This window comes from Fundulus heteroclitus, unplaced genomic scaffold (assembly GCF_011125445.2).
Source record: "Fundulus heteroclitus isolate FHET01 unplaced genomic scaffold, MU-UCD_Fhet_4.1 scaffold_72, whole genome shotgun sequence".
Taxonomy (NCBI): Eukaryota; Metazoa; Chordata; class Actinopteri; order Cyprinodontiformes; family Fundulidae; genus Fundulus; species Fundulus heteroclitus.
Genome location: NW_023397165.1, coordinates 447,482 through 452,477, shown reverse-complemented (window position 1 = coordinate 452,477; position 4,996 = coordinate 447,482).

Genomic DNA, 4,996 nt, shown 5'->3' with positions numbered 1-4,996 from the left:
GTGTCACCACCCAAAAAGGCGTGTCCACTCAGAGTGATGTAAGGACCCAGGCAGCTGAAAGCTGAAGGGGGGGGGGGGGGGCAGACCACCAATGAGGCTCTGCACTCTGACAATATGCACATATTTTATTATGCTTGGAAAATGAAGCCTAGCTTTGTTCAGTAACACCCCTTTAACAGAATTATTAAATCATTTAAAATGCATTAATTACAGTCGTACTCATGGTACATCTACTCAGAGCTTGACTGCAATTCTGAAAGATGTCCACTACCCAAGGGCCCCCAAAACCCCATAAAATGAAGCATTGCATATAACTCAGACATCGGAATTACGTCACTCCAATCTTAAAGGGGTAGTTTGGATCTTTTCAAGTGCGGTTCCGAGAGATTATCAGTACCTAGCCAGCGGTGTGCGTGGACCCAATGCTGATTTTGCTGTGTCTGGATATGTAGCCTACTGAGCAGGCTTGGACTCAATGGACCTCTTGTAATTTAATAAAACCTATACAATATCAGTGGCAGTCCTTGTATAAATGGTACCTAGGGCAAGCGCCTCCCTTCAGTCGCCCCTGAACATAAGACAGGGTTATCTAAATTCCTGGTCAGGATATAATCATGGTAGTCCTGCACAGAGAAAATTGATTCCCCTGCTCAGCACCTACTCTGTGTGATTTCATCTCGCATACAGTTATACTGCAAATATAAATGATATGTTATGCACTAGTCTGGATTGTTCAGACAGGCAAGTCACCTCTCTGTCGTTGTGGCTCGTACATATATAGGTGCTGGTCATACAATTAGAATATCATGAAGAAGTTTATATTCCTGCCCTCCTTGTCCAAGGTGTCAGGGGTCATCTTTTGGGCAACTGTCAAGTCAGCAGTCTTCCCCATGATTGTGTAACCTACAAAATTTAAATTACTTGATTGGAGTGTGACACCAGGTGTCTTTGACACTGTTGACCATGATATGTTACTAAAGCGACTGGATAACTGGGTCTCTGCTATAGCGCTCAGTTCGTTCAAATCCTACCTAAAGAACAGGAACTTTGCGTTCTCATCAGAATGGACAAAAGTCACACGTGGGGTACCCTAAGGTTCAATCCTGGGACCCTGTCTTTCAATATCTATATGCTCCCACAATCTGAGGTTATAACAAGAAACAAGATTAGTTACCATAACTACGCAAATGATACACAGCTCTACATTACGATGTCACCAGGTGACTCTGAACCCATAAATGCACTGAGCAGATGCAAAAACTGAACAGAAACAAAGCTGAATTTCTTCTTTTTGGACCTACATAGGAACGAACAAGAGTCAGTACGCAGCTTCAGTTATTACAACTACAAACTAGTGATCAGGCCCGAAATCTGGGTGTAGTGATGGACTCAGACCTGAACCTTCAAGGACATATAAAGACAGTTACAAAGTCAGCCTTCCATCACCTGAAGAACAATTCCAGGATTAAAGGACTGATGTCCCAACGAGTTCTAGTGATACTCATCCATACGTTTATCTTTAGTCGCATTAATTACTGCAATGGTATCTTCACAGGTCTATCCAAGAAAGCAATCAGACAGCTGCAGCTGATCCAGAACACTGCTGCTCATGTTCTCACTAAAACCAGGAAGATAGAGTACATCACCCCAGTTCTAAAGTCCTTACACTGGCTCCCTGTATCTCAGAGAATAGACTTTAAAATACTTCTGTTAGTCTATAAATCCTCTAAATGGCTTAGCACCTAAATACATTACAGACTTGTTATCAGTGTATTAACCCTCCAGACCACTAAGGTCTTCTGGCTCCAGCCTACTCTGCATACCTAGAACCAGAACTAAACAAGGAGAAGCAGCATTTAGTTCCTATGCTCCGCTTATCTGGAACAAACTTCCAGAAAACTGTAAAAGTGCGGAAAACCTGAGTTCTTTTAAATCAAGATTAAAAACACATCTCTTTAAAATTGCCTTTGACTGTTCTAGTTAAACTGTTTTTAATGTTCTTTGTTTCTACATTATCCCTACTTGCTTTTTTTCTATTTTCTATCTACATTTTATTCCTACTTGCTTTTATTTTGCTATATTTTAATTATGTAAAGCACTTTGCATTGTCTTTGTACTGAATTGTGCTATATAAATAAATTTGCCTTGCCTTGGCTGGAACAAACTTCCAGAAAACTGCAAATCAGTCCAAACACAAAGTTCCTTTAAATCAAGACTGAAAGCCCACGTGTTTAGAGTTGCCTGTGACCCATATTGACCAAAATATTTGATGTGTATTGAAGTTTTCACCTGATACAATTTCATGTTTGTTTCCTGTCAACCAGTAACTGTTACGATATGTTTATGATGTTTTCACGTTTTCATGATGTAAAGCTCTTTGAACCGCCTTGCTGCAGAAATGTGCCATGCAAATAAACTTGACTTCAATATTAGACTTTTCTTTAATATTCAAATTTTCTAAGATACTGAATTTGGGGTTGTCATTTGTTGTTAGTTATAATCATCAAAATTAAAAGAAATAAACACTTGAAATTTATCAGTCTGTGTGTAATGAATGAATACAATAAACAAGTTTTACTTTTTGAATTGAATTACTGAAAAAAAAACTTTACAATATTCAAATTATATGACCAGCACCTGTATGGCTGTGTCCCTGGGCAAAGGTAGCATTTATCAGAGAAGGCCAATCGAAATTCTGGATGAGCAGCAGAGATTCACCGCTCCGGTTTTAGAACCCCTTCAACAAGAAAGCTATTTGGAAATCTGGGGAAGCAACCTCTGTGAATCGCCACAAAAGGAAGAAATATGTAGAAGACATGTTTGGACACTGGTCAAATGGCCTACATGTGTCAGGGTTTTGTTTACCGATGAACTCAGGACGCACACACGGAACTAAAAGTTTGAGTCTTTATTGAAGGAAGTATGCTGGGTGGTGAGTGATGAAGACCGGAGGTTCAGGACTGCAGAAGGTTAGGGATGTAGATGATGGCAGGAGCTGACGGCCCGGAGTGAGAGAGAGTCACAACTATACAGGCAGCAGGGAAAGCTCAGTACTGCTCGGCTAGCAGGCCCCGTAGCCTCAACAGCTTAGCAGTTCATTGGAGACACCAGGGCACAGAGCTGAGCTTCTCCAGGGCGGCTAGTCAGGTTAGCAGAACTTGAGAGACACCAGGGCACAGAGCTGAGCTTCTCCAGGGCGGCTAGTCAGGTTAGCAGAACTTAGGAGACACCAGAGCACAGAGCAGAGCCTTTCCAGGATGGCTAGTCCAGTTAACAGTTCTCTGGAGACACCAGGACACAGAGCAGAACTTCTCCAGGGACAAACAGCAAAGTATGAGTCTATAGAAAACTGGCAGGACTAACCTTAAACAAGAAAAACAAATCTTCCAAGGCAAAAACGGGGACTGGCATGGAGAGGTGTGGAATGATGACGGCCCAGTGCTGAACTGAAGGCAGAGGGAGGTTTAAATAGAACACTTCACAGGTGGAACCAGGGTCTGGCTAATTGACTGGTAAATGATTCTCAGGTGTGACTGACTGCTAAAGGAGGTGAAGTGAAAATTGACAGAAAAAAACTGATGACTGAAAACTAACAATAAATAAAGTCAAACCTAACCCAAAAGAGATGAAAAAATGAAAATAACAGAAAAACAAAGCCAAACCAAAACTCAACCATGACAACATGCAGTCCATTTATAGCACCTTTCCAGCGGAGGCACTGTGGTGCTTGAATCAGTGCTGTGAGACTGTGTCCGAACATTATGTCAAGAAAAGCTAACACCCGGAACACACAAACTCTACTATGAAACATGGTGGTGGCAGGATCATGCTGAGGTTGTTGTTGTTGTTGTTTTTTTTCATCCATGGACATGGAGGCTGATGAGCTAAAATTTAATTAATTCAAAGATGAACAGAGCTAAGAACAAGGTATATCATGGCAGGAAAAAATTGTTAAAGCTAGCAAAAGACTTGGAACTAGGACAAAGGCTCACCTTCCAGCAGCCAGAGGTACAGTAGTTTACATTAAAACATTTTCATGTGTTAGAACCACCCAAGACCGAAATCTGACTACAAATTTGGTGCTGGACATAAAAATTTATGATCACACCATCCAGTAAGCCTGAGCCTAAGACTGAGCTTGATCGATTTTTTTTTTTTTTTTTACGAAAAATGGACAAAAAGTTTGAGTGATCCCAAGTTGACTTTGCTGCAGTTGTAGTGAAGAGTTATTCTAAGAAGCTTTAACTCATGTTAATCATTATCATAAACAGTTTTCAGGTTTTGTTTTTTTAAAGGGAAACTATAAATCATTTTCCCACAACTGCACAACTATGCACTACTTCCTGTTGGTCTGTCTGAAAAAAATACCTTGAGGTTAGTGGTTTTAAAAGTCTGAAAACTGTGGCAAGCATTTACATTCAGCCCCATTTACTCTGATACCTCTAAATGAAATAAAGTTCAACTGTCTACTCTCAGAAGTCCCTTAAAAACTAAATGTGCTGTATAATTTAATCTCTGTATAAATCTACATGTTTTGTGAAGGTCTCAGAGATTTGTTGGAGAACATAAATGAACAAACAGCGCCATGAAGACCAAGGAAAGCAGAACAAAACATTTCAAAGGACTCTGTTCAATCAATTATGCAACTGGTAATTATTGTTGGCACATCTGCAAATCTACCAAGACATGACCCTCCAAATGGAGTAACCAGAAAAGAAAACCATAGGTTCCTTGTTGGTCCAGAGGAGCTGTAGAGATCCACAGCTCAGTTTTTGGTCACTCGTCCTTTAACTGTGCTTTCCACAAAGTAGCAAGAACAAAGTCACTGGGAAAAGAAAGCCACGAGAAGCGCTGTCTTAATTTTCTATAAGCCATGTGGAGGAGCTAGTACAAGTGTAAAGCGTGTAGGGTCACCGAGGTCTCCACCTTAGATCATTTGATGGGAAAATTTAGCTTGCCCTCTCCAAGTGTAGGAGTTTAGGTATCTCTGGGTCTT